This window comes from Carcharodon carcharias, chromosome 12, assembly GCF_017639515.1.
Source record: "Carcharodon carcharias isolate sCarCar2 chromosome 12, sCarCar2.pri, whole genome shotgun sequence".
Lineage (NCBI taxonomy): Eukaryota > Metazoa > Chordata > Chondrichthyes > Lamniformes > Lamnidae > Carcharodon > Carcharodon carcharias.
In genome coordinates this window covers 35,037,568-35,060,440 of record NC_054478.1, presented here as the reverse complement: position 1 = coordinate 35,060,440, position 22,873 = coordinate 35,037,568, and positions in this window count along the sequence as shown.

Genomic DNA, 22,873 nt, shown 5'->3' with positions numbered 1-22,873 from the left:
TTTTCTCTTTCTCTCAAGTGCTAAGGAACGCAAGCTGCAACAACTCATCGACACCAACACCCATCTAGGACCCTCCACCCCTGCCTGTTCCTCCGTCCCCACCCTTTCTTCCAATCCCAACCCCAGCCGTGTATTCACTATACCCCCTGACCTTCCCCTCTCCGATGCTGAACGTTCAGTGCTCAGCAAAGGACTTAGTTTCATACCCTTACGCCCTCACCTCAATGAATTTCGGGCTCGGCATGATGCTGAACTCTTCTTCCGCCGTCTTCATCTCCGGGCTCACTTCTTTGGGCAGGAGTCCTCTCCCAGTTCAACGGATCCTTTTACCCATCTCCAATATTCTCCCTCCACCTGGACCCCTCCCTCTGGATTCTTACCTTCTCTTGATCTTTTCATTGAGAACTGTCGGCGCGACATTAGTCGTCTCAATTTCTCTGCTCCTCTCACCCATTCTAACCTGTCTCTCTCTGAACTTACTACACTCCATTCTCTCAGGTCCAACCCTGACATTGTCATCAAACCCGCTGACAAGGGTGGTGCTGTTGTTGTCTGGCGCACTGACCTCTACCTCGCGGAAGCTGAGCGTCAACTCGCAGACACTTCCTCCTACCTCTCCCTGGACCATGACCCCACCACTGAACATCAAGCCATTGTTTCCAGGACTGTCACTGACCTCATCTCCTCTGGGGATCTCCCTCCCACAGCTTCCAACCTGATAGTCTCCCAACCTCGGACGGCCCGCTTCTATCTCCTACCCAAAATCCACAAACAGAACTGCCCCGGTAGACCGATCGTCTCAGCTTGTTCCTGCCCCACAGAACTCATTTCTCGTTATCTTGACTCCCTTCTCTCTCCCCTTATCCAGTCCCTTCCCACCTACATCCGTGATTCCTCTGACACCTTACGTCACATCAACAATTTCCAGTTCCCTGGCCCCAACCGCTTCCTCTTCACCATGGACGTCCAATCCCTCTACACCTCCATCCCCCACCAGGATGGTCTGAGGGCCCTTAGCTTCTTCCTCGAACAGAGGCCCGAACAATCCCCATCCACCACTACTCTCCTCCGTCTGGCTGAACTTGTTCTCACACTGAACAATTTCTCCTTCAACTCCTCTCACTTCCTCCAAATAAAAGGTGTGGCTATGGGTACCCGCATGGGCCCCAGCTATGCCTGTCTCTTTATGGGGTATGTGGAACATTCCTTGTTGCAGTCCTACTCCGGCCCCCTTCCACAACTCTTTCTCCGGTACATCGATGATTACTTCGGTGCCGCTTCATGCTCTCGTCAGGACTTGGAAAAATTTATTAATTTTGCTTCCAATCTCCACCCCTCCATCATTTTCACATGGTCCATCTCTGACACTTCCCTTCCCTTCCTTGACCTCTCTGTCTCAATCTCTGGTGATAGACTGTCCACCAATATCCATTACAAACCCACCGACTCCCACAGCTATCTCGACTACAGCTCCTCACACCCCGCTTCCTGTAAGGACTCCATCCCATTCTCTCAGTTCCTTCGCCTCCGTCGCATCTGTTCCGATGATGCTACATTCAAAAACAGTTCCTCTGACATGTCCTCCTTCTTCCTTAACCGAGGTTTTCCACCCACGGTCGTTGACAGGGCCCTCAACCGTGTCCGGCCCATCTCCCGCGCATCCGCCCTCACGCCTTCTCCTCCCTCCCAGAAACATGATAGGGTCCCCCTTGTCCTCACTTATCACCCCACCAGCCTCCGCATTCAAAGGATCATCCTCCGCCATTTCCGCCAACTCCAGCATGATGCCACCACCAAACACATCTTCCCTTCACCCCCCTTATCGGCATTCCGTAGGGATCGGTCCCTCCGGGACACCCTGGTCCACTCCTCCATCACCCCCTACTCCTCAACCCCCTCCTATGGCACCACCCCATGCCCACGCAAAAGATGCAACACCTGCCCCTTCACTTCCTCTCTCCTCACCGTCCAAGGACCCAAACACTCCTTTCAAGTGAAGCAGCATTTCACTTGCATTTCCCCCAACTTAGTCTACTGCATTCGTTGCTCCCAATGTGGTCTCCTCTACATTGGAGAGACCAAACGTAAACTGGGCGACCACTTTGCAGAACACCTGCGGTCTGTCCGCAAGAATGACCCAAACCTCCCTGTCGCTTGCCATTTCAACACTTCACCCTGCTCTCTTGCCCACATGTCTGTCCTTGGCTTGCTGCATTGTTCCAGTGAAGCCCAACGCAAACTGGAGGAACAACACCTCATCTTCCGACTAGGGACTTTACAGCCTTCCGGACTGAATATTGAATTCAACAACTTTAGTCGTAAGCTCCCTCCCCCATCCCCACACCCTTTCTGTTTCCCCCTTCCCTTTTTTTTTCCAATAAATTATAAAGATTTTCCTTTTCCCACCTATTTCCATTATATAAAAAAAAAACCCCACTAGAGCTATACCTTGAGTGCCCTACCATCCATTCTTAATTAGCACATTCGTTTAGATAATATCACCAACTTTAATTTTAACACCTATGTGTTCTATTGTACTATTGTCGTTGACATCTTTTGATGATCTGCTTCTATCACTGCTTGTTTGTCCCTACAACCACACCCCCCCCCCCACCTCTTTGTCTCTCTATCTCTCCGCCCCCCACAAACACACCTTAAACCAGCTTATATTTCAACTCTTTCTTGGACTCGCACGCAAGTTCTGTCGAAGGGTCATGAGGACTCGAAACGTCAACTCTTTTCTTCTCCGCCGATGCTGCCAGACCTGCTGAGTTTTTCCAGGTAATTCTGTTTTTGTAAGGGAAAACTGTCTGATACCTGAAAGGCCTCACACAGTGTGAATCCTCCAGGGGCCTGGAAGACAACACTGAGTACTGAACTGAAGCCTCTAAATGCTCTGAATGCAGTGCCGAGGTGAAATGCAGCTGTCCTGTTTACAGAAGCAACCAGCAACAAGTGTTATTCAAACTACTCAGTATTTGCTTTGTCAAGTCCACTGACCCCTCTTATCTTGCCTGTGAATGAGATTTTACAAATTGTAGCCTGTCTGCCTGCCAATTTTGCCTGTGCGATAGCCTGAAAATGGCACGAGCTGTGTAAACTCGAGGACACTTGGTCTCTCATGGGCCTTAATTGGCCACTTAATTAATGGCAGGTGTGCCTCTGTCTTCATTGCGCGTTTGCCTAGTGAAATATCGCAAGAGTGCTTTACTTGATGCACGGGTGTGTTGGGCGCGCGCCCACACGCCAAAGGTAAAATTCTGCCCTTAGAATTTGGTGTGTCATCTCTGCATATCTCTGAGGCATAAAACATAACAATAATTTCTATGTAATTTTACACAAGGAACAGGAAGTAATTCCAGAATACTGAGGTCACCTGTGTCACTAGTTGGTGCAGCCTAGCTAATTCATACTTGGGACCATCCTGGTATGTACTCCTCAAAACATCACCATGGCCTGTGCTTACTAACTGAACCATCCAAGAGGCCAGGGACTCTTGAATATTACATAGAATTACATAGAATGTACAACATAGAAAGCAGTCCACCTCGTCCATGCTGATGTTTAAACCCTAGACAATCCTCCGCCAGCCCCTCTTCATCTAACCCAGCCATCAGCACATCTTCTATTACTTTTTCCCTTGCATTTATCTAGCTTCCCTTAAATGAATCTATAGTTTTCTCTTCAGATAATCCTTGTGGTAGCAACTATCATGTTGTATGGGTAAAGAGGCTACCGCTGAATTACCTGTAGGATTTATTAGTGACTATCTTACATTACTGGCCTCTAATTTTGGACTCCTCGGTCAGTGAAAATGTCTTCCCCATGTCTACCCTATCAAATCTTTTCATACTTTAAAGAGCTTTATCAGGTCAGCCCTCATCTTTCTCTTATCAAGAGAAAATAGCTCAGCCTGTACAATCTTGCCTGACTGATGTAACCTCTCAGTTGTATGTTAAGCATCTTGGAAATTTAACTAAAGGTTAACAATTTGGATTGTTTTCCCACTCAGAAAGACCTTTGGATTGACTGAAGCATAATTTAAAAATGTTTCTACTTCTCCAGTTTTAAAATGTGGCTATCAGATATCTTGTTTCAGGCTGTGTTTCAAATACAGAGAATTAACGCAGGGCTGGAGGCTTCTGAATGCATATATCCTGAGTTTTAGCATGCCAGTAATCTTCTCATTAATATAATGAGTGAAGTTAAGTGCTAAAATAATAACTGCTTGAGGATAAAACCCCGGCCCAACTCATGCCTAGGTTTGTTTCATTTGGATCATATTCACTGAACTAAAAATAAAATGCAATTATTTTGGAATGTGGAATAATGCACTTTGGGGTAGTTTTCGACTTGTGCAATAATGGATAACAGGCGAGAGTGAATAAGCAGCCCATTTTGCATCTCTTCTGATATAATTTTCATCTGGAGAGTATAGTGTGAACAAGAAGGATGAAAATCTCAAGAACAGCTGCTAAAAATGCAACTTGTAAAGAACTAACAAGATTGATACCAGTCAGGTCTCAAAGATTGAACTGGTTTTTAAAATTGTGATCTTTTATTATTTTATCTGATTCTCTGGAAAATATATAACTATTGAATCACTGTTAATTCCTTGCTTGTTACTCATTTGATATGTCTTTACATAGTCCAAGCTTTAAACAAAGGCTGGGATTTTATGGCCCTGCCATGCCACGTCTCTCCCTGGCAGATGCCGCGGGCCATTTAAATCTCCATTCGGTTCAGCAGGACTATAATATCCCGCCGGGTGGGAGGGGCCCTAAAATCCTGGCCAAAGTCGTTTGTAAGAACTTACTGCTTTTGAAAACTAGAATCTTAGAGAGGAACAGGATACTTCAATATTTAAAAGCAATGACTAAACAAGGTAAAAGCAAGATACTGCGGATGCTGGAAATCTGAAACAAAAATAGCTGGAAAAACTCAGCAGGTCTGACAGCATCTGTGGAGAGGAAGACAGTTAACGTTTCAACTCCGTATGACTCTTCATCAGAACTAAAGAAATATAGAAATGAGGTGAAACATAAGCTGGTAGAGGGGGTTGGGACAGGTGGAGCTGGATAGAGGGCCAGTGATAAGTGGAGGCAAAGAAGAGATTGCCAAAAATGTCATAGACAAAAGGACAAAGGGGTGTTGATGGAGGTGATATTAGCTAAGGAATGTGCTAATGGTGACATTAAGGTAGAAAGCAGGACGAGCAAGTGACAGATAGCCCTAGTGAGGGTGGGGTAGGGGGAAGGGATCGAAATAGGCTAAAAGGTAGAGATAAAACAATGCATGGAAATACATTTAAAAATAATGGAAATAGGTGGGAAAAGAAAAATATATTTAAATTTTTTTTATAAGTTATTGGAAAAAGGGGGATTGGAAAGGTGGTGGGGATAGAGGAGAGAGTTCATGATCTGAAGTTGTGGAACTCAATGTTAAGTCTGTAAGGCTAAATAAGGTGTGCTGTTTGCCCACCCAGGCCTAATACTAAAAGCTTACATTGTCTTCAGGGTGGGGACAAAGACTCCTTGAAGTTTATGGAGTTGGGAGTCAGTCATGAGTATTATTCAATATTTGAGAGACAAGATAGTCTAAGGTAAAGCGATTTGAAAAGATACAAAAGCATAACAACTACAAAAGTGCATAAATTGAGATTGGCCTCTGAATAATAGCAATTCAGGATGGCAGCCAGGGTGGGTATATGACAGGGATGGGCTCTCTAAAGATGCTGCTCCAGAACTCTTGCTCCAGGAGATTGTACAGTTGAGTGTTACTCCATCTGGAGCTAAGAGTACTCTTCTGGATGGAGGCAGCCAAGCAAATCAGTGCAATCTCCAATGCCTGTATGTTATGGGAGGAAATGAGAAATAAAAGCTTAGATTGGGGAAGATTGTCAATGTGAATGTATCTACCGCTCGCCTATTTTTAGTACATAACCTTGGGGTGAATGCCAGCATGAGTTCACTTTCACCTTGCTGCCATTTCACTGAGGCAGCAGACAAAGCCTCAGGAAACCTCTCAGCTGGTTGGTCCCTGCACATACATGCCTGTGTTGCTGCAAGGCCTATTTTGTTATTGACCCAGGAATATGCTCTACATGTCACACACAAATCTGGCCAGCAACCTGCCTGCGGCTTAGCTATGGAATCACACAAGGTGCCATGTAGCCATTGGTTATTGGGTGATTCTGTCTCTGTTCCTTCAAACTCCCACGTAAGTATGTTTTTAGTTGTTAACAGAGAAATGCCACATACAGCAGCTGAGACCAAATGCGGACTGACAGCTATGAGAAGAGTGTCTTCTGAAACCTGGACCCAAAAACCACAGGGGACAGTGGGATGTGATTGTCAAAAGAAGTTGCAAAAGCATGAATGATGTTTATGGGTATAACTGTTGTGTAAAGATACGACAACATCTGTTGAGTTCAGGGAGTATCTGCTCTGAGGGACCATTGGAGTCTGGCTGACTTTCAGTGAAAAGGCAGAAGCTGTTTGAAATCTCGCTTTCTGATTGAGAATTGAGGCCTGTGCAACCTGATAAGAGTGTGTTTAAATATCTACATAATACAGTCAGATGTTTCTCTCCTGCAGGATTCATTCCTTGAATAATTCACCAACTTACTAATATGTTCCTGGGATGTAACTATTTCCAGAATTTTATGTGGAGGTGGCCCCAACTCCTGGCTGAGAAGTCGGGAACAAGCCCACCTCCACTTGGCTGGGTCACCCTGCAGCCATTTAACGGCCAACAGGGTGAAGGCCAGACTTCCGCCTCCATCGGGGAGGAAGTATCAACTAATCTGAGAGCTGCAGGCAGTTCTCTAGCCCCAGCAGTGCCAGCAGGAGCAACGGCCACTTCTGGGACTTCAGACGGTTCCCTCTGAAGAAGAGCCGCAGATAAAGGTAAGCCCAGGGTTTCACTGGGGGTCAGGTTGGCAGGTCCCAGTGAGGAAGGTGAGGGGGTGAGATCATCAGGTTGGGGGGAAAGTAAGGGGTCCCAGAACAGGAGAGACTCTCACTCTCCCCAGCCTGCAAGGCCACCAGACATTCGGTCTAGTATTAGGTTCTGAAACGTATAAAATTCTAACAGGGCTAGACAGACTGGATGCAGGTAGGGTGTTTCCCTTGCCTGGGGAATCTAGAACCAGGGGCCGCAGTCTCATGATATGGGCCAGGCCATTTAGGACTGAGAAGAGGAAAAATTTCTTCACTCAGAGGGTGGTCAACTCATGGAATTCTCTACCACTGAAGATTGCAGAGGCCAGGTTACTGAGTATATTCAAGAAAGAAATTGATAAATTTTTGGACATTAGGGTCATCAAGGGGTATGGAGAGTAAGTGGGAATATGGCTTTAAGATAGAGAATCAGCCATGATCACATTGAATGGCGGAGCAGGCTTGAATGGTCGAATGGCCTACTCCCACTCCTAGTTTCTATATTCCTGTGTTATTGAACTAGAATGCTCATCTCATCTCACTTTTGGTTATGGTCCTCCGTACAGAGGAAGATGATAGGGAAGAAACCAGCTTGTTGGGGTGTAGGAAGTATAATGTAAGTAGACTGCAGATAGCAGGGAGTGGTGAGATGGGGACATTTGGAAAATGGGTTCTTGTCACCTTGGGAGGGTTGTCCTTATGGTTCATTGCTATAGGAACAATGTGAATTATGGAGCATGGAAGCATTGAGAGGTTGTGAGGTTATTAGGTGAACTAGAAGGGGGTGGGGTGTTACAAGATGTAAAATTATGGAAAGGGGTATTCCTGAAGTTTGAGAGCATTGCAAAAGACCATTTGGCAGGGTTCGGAAAGTAATGTTGTAATATTGGAATGCCAGAAAGAGACCTGGAGTATGGGAACACTGAAAATAGGCTATAAGGGCACGGAAGTCATGGAGGAACAGATGTGATAGCAATTTGTGAAGGGAATTGTGAACAGAAAGTAGTGGATGTGGGTTGTAAGATGCTACTGTCAAATTCACAGCAATAGAATTGTTTGGGAAAGTTGGGATATTTTTCAAGAAACGTCCATTTGCATGGGAGCTTAAAATGCACTTCTGTTGGCTGGTGTGAATCCCATTGGGAGAGCTCTTTGAGTAAATAATCTTTAACCCAGGAAAATTGACTGAGATCATCAGGGTAGAATTCCTGCCTATATAAATAAAAACAAAAAAGCTGTGGATGCTGGAAATCCAAAACAAAAACAGAATTACCTGGAAAAACTCAGGTCTGGCAGCATCGGCGGAGAAGAAAAGAGTTGACGTTTCGAGTCCTCACTCTCAAGTTCTGTCGAAGGGTCACGAGGACTCGAAACGTCAACTCTTTCCTTCTCCGCCGATGCTGCCAGACCTGCTGAGTTTTTCCAGGTAATTCTGTTTTTGTTTAGAATTTCTGCCTGGTCCTTGTGGCAGTGTGATTAACAAATGGCTAGGTTTTTCTCTGTGGCTGATTCACCAGCTGAAATGTACTGGAACTACTTAAAAACATTCGAATTTTACTTGGTGCATCTTTACGAAGTGTTTAGGATGTGTTTGTGGGGGCAATGGCACTCGTTAAAGATAGTCTAGCCCAGAGAGAAAGAGGCAGACAGAAAAACCCACTGCAGCTGTTGAAAGGGCCAAGGCAGCCATGGTGTGTTTACAACAATGTGGCTCACTTTCCTGGGGCAGGCCTTTGAATCAACTTTCTTTACTGGCATAATCAAAGAGTTGAGGAAAATATGGCTGAAAAGGCTTCCTTGTGTCTCGTTCGAATGGATGTAGTTCCAGTTATTTTTTATTGGGGAAGCCCCAGGGAATCCTGAGGCAGCACAAGTATGAATAAAGAGGGAAAGCGACCTCAGTGTTAGAGTAGTCCAAGTGTTCTTGCACTGAAGCCATTCACCTTGACGTGGACACATATTCATCAGAGAAATACAATTTGGTGCACGGGAATAATTTCAAGATAGCAATTCCATCTTTGTGCTCACCTAACAGCTTGGATCAAGTTTCTTGTTGTGGTTTTTCGCTAGAACCTCCTACAATCCTTAAATGGTGCCCAATAATTTAGGGGGGCTTCGAAGAAGAGTCATACAGACTCGAAATGTTTTTCTCCCCACAGATGCTGTCAGACTTGCGAAGTTTTTCCAGCATTTTCTGTTTTTATTTCAGGTTTCCAGCATCCACAGTATTTTGCTTTTATCTTAGCCCAATAATTTATTTCCATTTCCTCGCGATAATCACACTTAATTACATTTGGAATTCCTTCACTAATTACAAATTTCCATAATTTTTCCTATAATCTCTCAATGCTCCTCAGGTCATTTCCAACATTATTTTAATAGATTTATCACTCAGCGAGCCTCTAATAATCCAGATCAAATCCTTTACATTGATTGCTTTAAATGGTAATACCATCTCAGATCTCAAATACCATAATATTAATGATAGAAATTGTTGGAAGGCAAGCCTTGTAAAGAGAAGTGGAGAACTGTCTGGAAAGGTTTCTTGGCAAAGATTGCAACTTATTATGGCCATTTACAGAAATTTATTTTGAAGGGATTCAAAGTGAAGGAAATCTTTTACTTCACAGACACTCATAAAATGTTAACAATAATGAATAACCCACAGAGCATCTTTCCATCTCACACATTTCTTAATAATGATACAATCCAGCACTTAGATTTCTCTCACTTTTATAAGAAAGCATTTTGGAATGAGTTTAATCTTTTTTTGACTGCATCAATTTAAAGATTCTGCAAAATTTAGAGCTTGGGGATATAATTTGCAGCTTTAGATCAAACGAATGCTATACGTAACAGATAGCTATTAATCTTCTTATACAGCTGGGTAAATTCCATATTCATGAAGCTAAATTTCTTAAATGTAACCTAACTGGAATTTTTCTTGTCATAAAGAGACATTTTTTATTCAAGCTATCATGAAGATTAATGTCTTGTTTGCCTCTAAAACTTAAAATTGCTTCAATTCTTTAACTACAATAAACTATTTCTCTTAACTCTTTCAAGTGCCCATCACATTTGAGAGATTGAAACTTCTTGTCAATTACCTTGGTTTATCGTTGTAATATCTGTGTTCAGTATTCATCTTTTTTTCTTTTAAAACGGATAAATGAAGTTCACTTTTTTTTATGAAAAAAGGGGGGAACAGACAAAGCCTGATGTGCATGAATCAATGAGAAATGATGTTGAACCAAATGAGGCACAACTTAGTGAGGCAAATGTGATCTGACTCAATGTATGATGTGGAAGCCAAAGAACCATGATTGAGTGATGATAGATATGGGACCATTGTGGTAGGTTCCTGACTTATTAATAGAAAACAGTCAGGAAATGGATGCCATGAACATTAACAATCTATCTCTCCCTCTCACGTGTTGAGATTGGACAAGACATTTCACTGGATCATTCTGTACAATATTGATTATATTTTGCTTTTCAGTGATAACTTTTTTTTACTGTGGAAAGAGATAGTTATTGAAGAATTGAATCAAATAAGGCTGCTATTTATTGTGAAAGAATCTAAGATATGGGAGAGTCCAATGACCAAGATACTTTAGTTCAGGTTGAAGGGAGGCTTGTCAGGCAGTTATATAACGTTATTGGACTGTCAGGTTCTCAATAATTAAAAGCTCCCATACATTGAGCTAAAAATCTAAGTTGTTTTGATTTTTGCTCCTTTTTAAATTTTAAACCTGGTTGTAACTTCGCAACATCAGCTTTTCAACAAGATTCCATGGTCGCCTTTCTCTGTATTATAGACACTTTGAATGTAAGAACACAAGAAATAAGAGTAGGTGTAGGCTTTTGGTCCTTTGGGCCTGTTCTGCTATTAAACAAGATCATGGATGATAATCTACCTCAACTCCTCCCTCCTGCTCTATCCCCATGTCCTTTATTCTCTTAGCACTGAAAAATCCAGCAATCTCTGTTTTAAATATATTTAATGATTGAGCATCCACAGGTCTTTGTGGTAGATGATTCCAAAGATTCATAACTCTTTGACTGAAGGGTCCCTAAATTAGTTTGGTTATCCATTCTCTTGGTCTCAGAGTGTAACAAATGCTTTGCCTAATATGTGCTTGATGCTTTTGAATGACCTGATCCTCTTCCTAAGGAAGAACTGTTGCTTGAGCCTAAGGCTGCTTCCCTGCAGTTTCCTTGGCAGAAAGGTGAGGTTATAACCTTTGGTTGGTCAGTTATTTATGCATGGGTGCTAATGAGGCCAGCAGGTTTCAGCCCATCTGTTTGTTCGGGGCTCAGGCATGATCTCCACTCCTGGGATTAAATTCAGGTAGAAGGAAAAAGAACAAATGTTAGTAGCTGTTTTCTTAAGCCCTAGAGACTTAACAGTGTGTGCAGGAATAGTGTCAACACCTTTCATTAGGTGTTGTAGCGTTAAGAGATGATTTTCCTCTAACCTCTTCCTGCAGGTAGTCACTTCCTGTCAAAGCATGGCCTGGAGTCTTTGTTCAGGAGTTTGTGTTGCAAAGAAATTATTTCAAAGGTTTGCTGAGAACCTGTATATCATGATGTAAAACAAGCTCATGAGTCGAGCAGAAAAGCAAAGGTTTAAAAAAAATTAAGAAAATTGAAAGGATTAAAGAAAATATAAAGTCTGATTGTTTTTTATTCATTCATGGTATGTGGGCATGACTGGCTAGGCCAGCATTTATTGCCTATCCCTAACTGCCCTTGTTTAGAGGGTGTTTAAGAGTCAGCCACATTGCTGTGAGTCTGGAATCACATGTTGGCCAGACCAGGTAAGGATGACAGGTTTCTTTCCCTCAGTTCTTACAACAGTCAGCAATGGTTTCAAAGTCATCATTAAACATTTAATTATAGATTTTTACTGCATTCAATTTTCACCATCTCCAGTGCATTACCCTTGGTCTCTGCAATACTAATCCAGTAACAATACCATTATGCCACCATCTTCTCATAAGGAGAGAAATGAGACAAAGTTTTTGAGTGTACATGCAAAGGACTCAGCAATATGCAAATATCACAGCTGCAGATAGAGGAAGGAGATAACAAAGTCTTACCTGTGTCTCTATCCTTTAACTGTGATTTGTTGGATTAGGATGTGTGATCAATGGTGGAATGGCAAGATTGTTAGGGGTTATACACAACATTTGCACTTATCTGGCACCATTAACAGAGAAAGACATATCAAGGTGCCCAACAATGACATGAGGGAGAAAAATAGAGACCGAAACAAAAGATAAAGGTAACAGGTTGGGGTGACCATATAGTCAAAGAGATGGGTTTGCAGGACAGTGTTGGGGATGAGAGGGAGGCAGAGAAATAATTAAGGATTAAAGGAGGGAATTCCAGAATATGAGATAGCTGAATGTATAGTTGCTAATTGTGGATTAAGCAGGATGCAGCATCATCAAAGTTTCCAAAGCAACATAGAGAAAGGAATTATGGATTTCCTCTTGAACAGCCGACATTGTGTGGATTCAAATGTAGAAAACATTAAAATGTTGAAATATGTAGGGTATTAGGAAGCTTTCCTGCAGAAAGGGAAAAAAAACTAAAGGTTAATGTGGGCAGATTCAAGATCTAAAAAAAGTTGCTTGTTGCAGGGGAAGCAGAAAATGTGAAAGCTTATAGAAAAGCACAAAAGCATAACTCCATAATGCCAGAGCAAACTGGAACTTACCCTTTATTGAATGTGCTTGAACTATGCTGAGCTGCTGGAAGGGCAGAGGGCAGAGCTTGGTTTATCAGCTGAAAGAGGCAGAATGCAGCCAACAATAATAGCAAAATTAAACAATCTACTTATGAAGTCCCCAGAACACCAAGAAGGCACTGGGGAATATTGTTAGAAATGTAGCAAAGTTTTTTTAATTCTTTGATTAAGTACATATTTCCCAAGATATCTTTGTGATAGTTACAGAGTAGACAACTCTTGGAGCCACGAGAGATACATGAGGTAATTAAAACTATACTGGGAGGCAAGGCATCTGGGAATTCTAAGTTTATGATGGGATTTTTAAAAGTACTTTAATGCAAACTATTAACTCCCTACTGGCGAGGACACTGCAGGCACTTAAGTTCCTGAAAGGCCACAACATCATGGTTAGATATACCTTCCTTTGATATTTCATCAAGAACATAGTACAGCTAATTCAAATGACATTGCAAGGAATTTTGCATTACGTAAATTTCATTGTCTCATCTGAATGAAAATGACGATGCATCTGTTCTAAACCTTCATCCTCCTTAATGGCAAAACTAAGTCAACGTAGAAATCTGCTGGACAGTGCTGGTGGTAAAGTTAAAGTCCCTCTTCTACAGCTATGAATCAAATTACAAACTTTAAGACATGACCTGAGAGAGAAAGTGCTACCAAGAGTATTCTTGGTGTAGCAAGTAAGATTTGTGTCAGAATTTAAGAAACAGGAGATGGAGTAGACCATCTGGCCCCTCAAGCCTGCTCCACAATTCCATAAGAGCATGGCTGATCTTCTACCTCAAGTCCACTTTATTGTCCTATTGCCATATCCCTTGATATCCTTATTGTCCAAAAATCCATCGATCTCAATTTTGAATATACTCAACAAGTGACCATCCTCAGCCCTCTGGGGTATAGATTGCCAAGTAGTCACACATCTCAATTAAATAAATTGCTCCTCATCTAATTCTTGAATGTCATCTGGGTCTTGCTGCGTACAGGATCAAATTGTATCTGAGAAGTTGTGAATGGAACTGTGCTCTGTGCGAAGGGCAATGAATACACCCACTTCTGATCTCATGATGAAGGGAAGGTCAGTGATGCAGCATCTGAAGGTGGCGGGCTACTCAGCACAAAATTTTTCATGGCAAGGGCTGCAGAGTTACAGAGCGTGTGCAATTCAGTCAGAAGCACAATAAAATCAAACTGAAATCAACCTTAAGAAGCAGAAATTCAATATTACAATTAAATCCACTGATCCAGTTAATGCTTCAACTCTGGAGCTGCCTGACGTGTGGAGATAAGATGATGAATTAGATTGGCAGCATTGAAGGTCATTGAGAATAATGGAAGAGCAGCTAAGGAGCTGAAGTTGAGGTTTAAGATTTTGACTTGCAATGTTATTGCATGGTGTAAAAGTGTACATTCTATAAGTGTCAGGAGTGATGAAATGATTGGTATTTGAACTTGAACATCTCAGATCTGTTATAAGCCTGATGGGTACATCTTGGCAACACAAGAAGTTTGTTCCTTCTTTAATATGGTCTTGGAACTCTGCTGAGTCTCTGGCTTCCACACTTAGTCTGTAGGGTTGCCAACACTCCAGGATTGAAGATCAGTCTCCAGGACACTGTTGTGTGCTACCCTGAATAGAAATTATCGGGACATTAAAAAAGTGCTTTTTTTTTCCATTTTCTTTGAACAATTCTCTTTAGCAAATATAAAAAAATGGGAAAAGCCTGTTTGGCTCACAGTCAATCATCATCCAAATGGGTAATGAGCCTTTTTGCTTTCCAATTGGTGTAGGAAGGCAATGCATCACAAGGGTGGGCGTGTTGGCTGATGAATGGCTGGAGCATGGGGTCAAGCCATGTGATGAAACCTCCAGGAATACATTTAATCACAGTTGGCACCCTATTAGTCTGGCACAAATTTAAGAACTGGTTAGTCTGAAAAAAATTAATATAAAGGGGGCCAATATTGTAAATTCCAATGCTAATGTTGTATGAAATAATGGTTTAAAGATTTGATCATATTATTCCCATTTTACAGGTATAAATGAGCATCAAAGATTTCAATATGGCAGGTGGTGTGCCCAATTGCTCCATGCTAAAAGTGCACCATATTGGGCTAACTTGTTGTGTAGCCATCCAGGACATGTGCTGGAAGGGTTAAAAAAGCTACATAATACACTTGCTTTTAGAGCACTTTTTGGCAATTAGGCTGCCCAGTGTCTGACACTATGCCTGGCATCCTGGCAGTAGTCATGCTTCACGCATCCTGCGCCAGTCTCCATACTGCCTTCATGCCAAACATGTGACCAGATTTCGGGCTGGAAATTGGGTAGCAAAGGATTGCTCCTTCAGACACAGGTCATGACTCCTGGCTGGAACCTGGGTACAGTCCCAAAGGATGTCGATAATGGGAGCCATGATGTCAGCAGAAATATATAATTGAGCAGACCACTGGTGTGTCTGTCCTTTTAAAATCAATACATTTATATAGGCCTTCAAAGGGGAATGGAGTAATCAGTCACCTTCGAAGTGAATCTGTCTGGAACTTCTGAAGATTGTTAGCTGTATTGGATATACCCACTATGAAAGAAAGTTGATACGTAACATTTTAGCTTAAATTTCCATAGCAAGAAAAACCTAAGTAAGTTTAATACATGCTCTCAAATTCTGTTATGTTATTGCTACCATTGACTTTTTCTATCACTACTTAACAAGATTGTTGACCGTTGAATGCCACAGCAAGGTCCATTATACTGTGGCCTTTCATAGACCCAGGAAGATCATGTGGAGGCACTGAATGGAATGAGCAGCTGATGCAATCTAAAATATGCTCTCTGTTCATTAGTCTGAGCATGGTCTGAAAGTTGCCTAGATATCAGATAAGTGAATACCCTTCTCAGATGCAAAGATTTGGGACTTGCGAAAATACTGTAGTTTCAATTCCCCATGTGAAGGTTTCCCAGCATGTTTGCCCACTTGAGTGAGCGGTGACTCTGTTAAGGCTGGGTCATGTGAGCTGAATGAGTGATGGCTGCATTCCCAAAGACATCCTCTATAGTGGGCTTGCTATTGGCACACGGGAAACACGTCCCCCACATCTGCAATACAAGATTGGCTGCAAGTGTGACCTCAAGCTGACTGGGATCAGAGTGATGGATGGGAAGTCTTTGCCTCTGGCTGGAATGCCTGGAGCCTAGCAGTCAGGAAGTAGGTGAAGAAAGCAGAAGACAAAAGAAGGTGGCGGAAAAGAGAGCCCAGCAGAAGGAAAAATCATTAGGCGACCTTGGGTCAATGGGCTATTCATTTATGCCAGTTGTGGAAGGGACTGCCATTCACGAGTTGGCCTCTACAGGCGCAGCCTCTGCTCTAACCCAGTTTGCTGCTGTCTGCAAATCTAATCAATTTGCTTTGAACATACGGAAGCAAATTGTTAATGTAAAATAGAATCATTTCTTTTCCCCCTTTAAAATGTTATTGTTGGATTATGTATCACAGTAACTTTTCCCTTTTGGATTTATTTTGGTGAAGAATAACATTCTTTCATTCCATTCCATATCTACTCCTGCCAGATGTTTAATTGCAATGACTAAGATCAAGAGGATGAGAGATGAAGGCTGTATCTGAGAAAAAGAAAGTGCTTAACAATCACAGAAAGAGAAAAGGATGAGGGGCAGAATTTTACGTTCCCCCACCGGTGGGTTTACAGGCAGGTAGGGGGCCTGTAAAATTCCTCACATGGCCTTCCCACTGAGTTTCCGCCTGCTCCAGCCTCTCTGCAATTTTGTAGTAGGGCAGGTGAAGCCTAGGCTGTTCCCCACTGCCTCCCCCACTCCCAGCCCCACCACTTGACCCAATTTAGGTCCTTAAGTGACCAATTAGGGCCGTTTCCCACCCAGGCTCAATTTTCAGGCTGGCAGGAGGAGTTCAGGGGCAGGGGCAATCGTAAAATGTGACCCTGCTGGTGCCTCCATCAAAAGCCTCCTTTCAACTTCAGGCACCACCCCCTCCACCTCCCCCCACCCCCCACTCCGACAACAAGGTCTGGCCCCTGTGTGTGCTCCCTCTACCCCCAGCGCCCCCCCCCCCCACTCCCCCCACAAAAAGGAAAAACAATAAAACTTGGAAATGAAGGGTATCAGTAAAATTTGCCTAAACTGGTCTTTTGTATCTTAAAATGGAACTCCAGTGTTACTGGTGCCAGTATTAATGATTTTTCACTGAGATTTGACAATTTTGAATGGGCTTTTCCAGCCTCTCAATCCACACCCCTATTCCCCTCTGCCCACTGCCTCTGCCTTCACCCCAACTCCCTGCCCTGTGACCTTCACACCACCTCCTCCTGGGCTCCTGGGACTTGGGATCTGGGAATTGCTTGTAGACCCAATCCTATCCCCTGTAGCTTCTGGCATTGCTAGGACTATAGAGAGCCAATCAGATCTGCTGGCAGCTCTCTAAGTTGGGACTCCCACCAGACTCCATGCAATTAAAAACAAAAACAGAATTACCTGGAAAACGTCAGCAGGTCTGGCAGCATCGGCGGAGAAGAAAAGAGTTGACGTTTTGAGTCCTCATGACCCTTCGACAGAACTAGGCGAATCCCAGGAAGGGGTGAAATATAAGCTGCTTTAAGGTGGTGGTGGTTGGGGGTGGGGGGGTGGGGGGGGGTGGGGGTGGGGGTGGGTGGGTGGGGGGTGGGTGGGGTTGGGTTGGGGGGAGAGAAGTGGAGGGGGGTGGTGTGGTTGTAGGCAAAAGCAGTGATAGAAGCAGATCATCAAAAGATGTCACAGACAGCAGAACAAAAGAACACATAGGTGTCGAAGTTGGTGATATTATCTAAACGAATGTGTTAATTAAGAATGGATGGTAGGGCAGTCAAGGTATAGCTCTAGTGGGGGTGGAGGGAGCATAAAAGATTTTAAAATATTTTTAAATAATGGAAATAGGTGGGAAAAAGAAAAATCTATATAATTTATTGGAAAAAACAAAAGGAAGGGGAAGAAACAGAAAGGGGGTGGGGATGGAGGAGGGAGGTCAAGACCTAAAGTTGTTGAATTCAATATTCAGTCCGGAAGGCTGTAAGGTGCCTAGTCGGAAGTCCATCCGCACCCCCTTTCTGTTTCTTCCCCTTCCTTTTGTTTTTTCCAATAAATTATATAGATTTTTCTTTTTCCCCACCTATTTCCATTATTTTAAAATATTTTTAAATCTTTATGCTCCCCCCACCCCCACTAGAGCTATACCTTGACTGCCCTACCATCCATTCTTAATTAGCACATTCGTTTAGATAATATCACCAACTTCGACACCTATGTGTTCTTTTGTTCTGCTGTCTGTGACATCTTTTGATGATCTGCTTCTATCACTGCTTTTGCCTCCAACCACAACACCCCCCTCCACTTCTCTTCCTCCACCCAACCCCACCCCCCCACCACCTTAAACCAGCTTATGTTTCACCCCTTCCTGGGATTCGCCTAGTTCTGTCGAAGGGTCATGAGGACTCGAACCGTCAACTCTTTTCTTCTCCGCCGATGCTGCCAGACCTGCTGACTTTTTCCAGGTAATTCTGTTTTTGTTTTGGATTTCCAGCATCCGCAGTTTTTTGTTTTTTGTTTTTATCTCCATGCAATTAATGCTTCTTGGAAAGTTAAATGGCTGCAGAGCAGCCATTATCAGTGGTGATGCATTTGCCACTGACTCTTCAGGTGGTAGGAAGGCAAAATCTGCAATCCTAACAATCTTGGCCAAGGTTAAGGGAGATATGACAATGACAAAAAACAGGGATAAACAAAAATATAGAGCAAAAACAGGAGGAAAAATGCCTGCATTGCCCATTAGGCTATATTATTTTATTCATTTATGGGATGTGGGTGTCGTTGGCTACACCACCCAACAGCCACGTTGCCCAACCCTAATTGCCCTTGAGAATGTGCGCCACCTTCTTGAACTGCTGCAGTCCATGTGGTGTAGGTACACCCACAGTGCTGTAATCCAATAAAATCTAAACTGGAAGAGAGAAGGATGGTCAACAGCACTAAAGGTTCAGATACAAAACTCCAACTTTTCACCATGATCTTTGCATTAGATTCTCGGGCAAGCAGAAGAAATGTCTGGATTTTCTGAAGGATGAGATAAATTGTGATGACAGGGCTTCTTCAACTAAAACTATCTTCCAAATACAATTTGTCACCTGCTCTTTTTTTAAAGACTTACCATCGCAGCTGATGGTAAACTCTCCTAATATCTGTTAGAGTCATTTATCCACTAATACTAGCCTTAGAATGAGAGGCAATTGGTCTAGCACTGCATTTCTATCCGCATCTGCTCTGCCAGGAGGGTGAAAATAATGCCATTTACTATGTGGGAGCAGCATCCACAATAACAGTATCAGAACCTTGTGTGCTTGTCACAGCCATCTGTCAATACACCTGCAGTGACTAGAACAGTGATCCTGTAAACAAGATTTTGAACATTCCACCCTGGCGTATTACCAATGTGACAGCTTGGTGTCAAAGTTTGGAGGCTGATTAAGATCCAGCAACACTAAGTCGTTAGCCTTTGACCTGTGGTCTCAATCCCATCCACCCATATAATTGGTGACAACACGTCGCAAAGACCATTCATCAGATTCAGCAATCGGCCAATGCTGACGTGTCGGGGGATAAATTCTTCTATTCCCGTAGCAAAAACAAGCTCACAGCAAACCAGCAGTCCATTTTATGTTGCACCCAGTTCTCATTTCCATTGGAAAATGGGCTGCTGATTTTATTTTAAAATTCGCGGGTTGTGGGTGTCATTGGCTAGGCCAGCGTTTATTGTCCATCTCTATTCGCCTCTGATAAACCGGTGGTGAGCCATCTTCTTAAACTGCTGGAGTCCATGTGGTATAGGTACATTTACAGGAAGCTAGGAAGGGAGTTCCAGGATTTTGACCCAGCAACAGTGAAGAAACAGTGATATAATTCTGTTATAGAGTTGATTTTCCAGGCAGTTGTTCTTGGTGGACATATTTAATTTATTTACAAGACAGCAGCAGCGACTACATGTGTGCATCCAACTCTATAACTAAAGAAGGACACGCTAGCGGTTCCGCATGCTGCTAACTCATTGGTTTACATAGATCATGTGATCTTACAATACAGGATTATTCTTAAAGCTACAGTCCTAATGTTTATCAAAACTATAATTACTACAAGCTCCAAGTCAGGATGGTGTGTGTCTTGGAGCATCTGCTGCATGGGAACACCATGCATCTACCACCTTCTAGGTGGCAGAAGTCATGGGTTTAGAAGTTGCTGTTGAAGGACCCTTGGTGGTTGCTGCAGTGCATCTTGTAGCTGGTACACACTGGTACCACTGTGCCTCTGCATAGAGGGAATGGATGTTGAAGGTGGTGGATAGGTGATAATCAAATGGGCTGCTTTGTCCTGGATTGAGTGTTGTTGGAGCTGCACTCATCCAGGCAAGCGGAGAGTATTCCATCACACTCCTGACTTGATCCTTGTAGATGGCAGACAGAAGAACTTTGGGGAGTCAGGAGGTGAGTTACTCTCTGCAGAATTCCCAGCATCTGGCCTGCTGTTGTAGCCACAGTATTTATATGGCTGGTCCAGTTTAGTTTGTGGTCAATGGTAATCCCAGGTTATTGATAGGGGAAATGGGGCTACAAGCCCCATCTGTGCTACTGGTGAAGATAGAAATCCCCACACCCCGCCCCCCCTCCCTCCCCCCCGCCAACCAAACCCAATCCCCACCTTACCTGCATGGCCTGCCTAGAAATACTTACTCTGTATTAAGTATATACTACTACTTCGGAAGTACCATCTGCCCACCCTGCTGGTTAAGCAGAAATTATTTGACAACCTACAAACCAGAATGGATGGGTCTGCAAAGCCAATCCCATCCTCCCTGGGTGGATTAGGAACCTGAGATCATCAAGCATGCCACTGGCAATTATTCTGTGAGCAGCTTGATCTGTATCACACAAGACAGAAGTGCTTGCCTTCATCTTGTTCCTGAATCCACTATGACCATATTGCTTGTTTGGCTGCAGCTGTTGTGTCTATTATGCCAAGCTTGTCAGCCAAATAATAATGATGTTTTGGCTGGATGCTTCAAGAAATTTTAACTTAAAACTCTGATGTCAACATCTGGAGCAGCCATTTGTGAAGAAGCCAAACCTGAAGTGGATGAGCCAGTTTTTCAAAGATTGTGCTACATCCCATGTAATAAGCAAACATCTTAAACTTCAAACTTCTATCTGCTATGGGTGGCTGCATTATGATTTCTCCTTATTGTTAGGCACTTGGAGGCTTGATGGCCAGGGTGGTAAAGCAGGTTTCACAAAAAGATCTGGAATACCCTCTGTGATTCAATGGATTAGCAAATAGATGCAATTTTTCACTCCAAGTGTTTCAAATGAAATGACTTTTTCATAACTTGGAGCATGTATGACTTTTGCATAGTTTGCCAAGTGACAAAGTGAGAACATAATGGAAATTCCAGAATAAATAGAAATAAAATCTGAATTAATTATCTCAAGAAATCATGGGCAGAATTTTGCCCTCGGATGGTGGGCGGGTCCCACCAGCTCGGCGGTGGGCGGACAGCTGACCCCCGCCACCGAAACGGGGCCCGCCGCCATTTTGAGTGGGTGGGCCAATTAAGACCCGCCGACCGGCCTGCCCGACAGGAAGTGCCATACGGGGGGGGGAGGGATTCCCCATCTGTCAAAGTGCACTCTTTCACGCATGCGCACGAAAGAGCGCATTGCTCCCTGAGGCAAAGTCCTGTCTCAGGGAGATTACTGGCAGGTAAGAGAAGTCAAAAAAATAGAAAAATTAAAAAATTATTAACATGTCCCCCCCCATGTGACAACGTCACACGAGATGGGACGTGTTAATGAAAAGCATATAAACTTTATTAGACATTTTAAAAACGGACATGAAACCTCATCCCGCCAGTGGATGAGGTTTCAAGCTTTATCAGGGGCCCGCTGGAGCTCCTGGCCTGCCTGCCAACCTTAAGCTTGGACGGGCAGGTCTTTAATTATCTTAATAAGCCTGTCATTGGCCTCAATTGGCCATTGACAGATCGGTGGGCAGGCAGACAGCTGATTTCGCTGTCTGTCCGCCTTCCTAAAAATCTAAGGACTCATCCCATTCTCTCAGTTCCTTTGCTTCCGTCGCATCTGTTCTGATGATGCCACTTTCAAAACCAGTTCCTCTGACATGTCCTCCTTCTTCCTTAACTGAGGTTTTCCACCCACGGTGGTTGACAGGGCACTCAACCATGTCCGGCCCATCTCCCGCGCATCCGCCCTCACACCTTCCTCTCCCTCCCAGAAACATGATAGGGTCCCCCTTGTCCTCACTTATCACCCCACCAGCCTCCGCATTCAAAGGATCATCCTCTGCCATTTCCACCAACTCCAGCATGATGCCACCACCAAACACATCTACCCTTCACCGCCGCCCCCCCCCACCCCCCCCCCCACCCCGGCGGCTATGGAGTGACACCCTGGTCCACTCCTCCATCACCCCCTACACCTCAACCCCCTCCCACGGCACCTTCCCATGCAACCGCAGAAGATGCAACACCTGCCCCTTCACTTCCCCTCTCCTCACCGTCCAAGGGCCCAAACACTCCTTTCAAGTGAAGCAGCACTTCACTTGCACTTCCCTCAATTTAGTCTATTGCATTCATTGCTCCCAATGCGGTTTCCTCTACATTGGAGAGACCAAACGCAGACTGGGTGATCGCTTTGCAGAACACCTTCGGTCTGTCCGCAAGCATTACCCAGACCTCCCTGTCACTTGCCATTTCAACACTCCACCCTGCTTTCATGCCCACATGTCTGTCCTTGGCTTGCTGCATTGTTCCAGTAAAACTCAACGTAAACTGGAAGAACAGCACCTCATCATCTGACTAGGCACTTTACAGCCTTCTGGACTGAATATTGCGTTCAACAATTTTTGATCATGAACACTCTCCTCCATCCCCACCCCCTTTCCGATTTTCCTCCTCCTTTTCATTTTTTACAATAATTTATATAGATTTTTCTTTTCCCACCTATTTTCATTATTTTTAAATGTATTTCCATCCATTGTTTTATCTCTACCTTTTAACCTTTTTCGATTCTTTCACCCCACCCCCACTAGGGCTATCTGTATCTTGCTCGT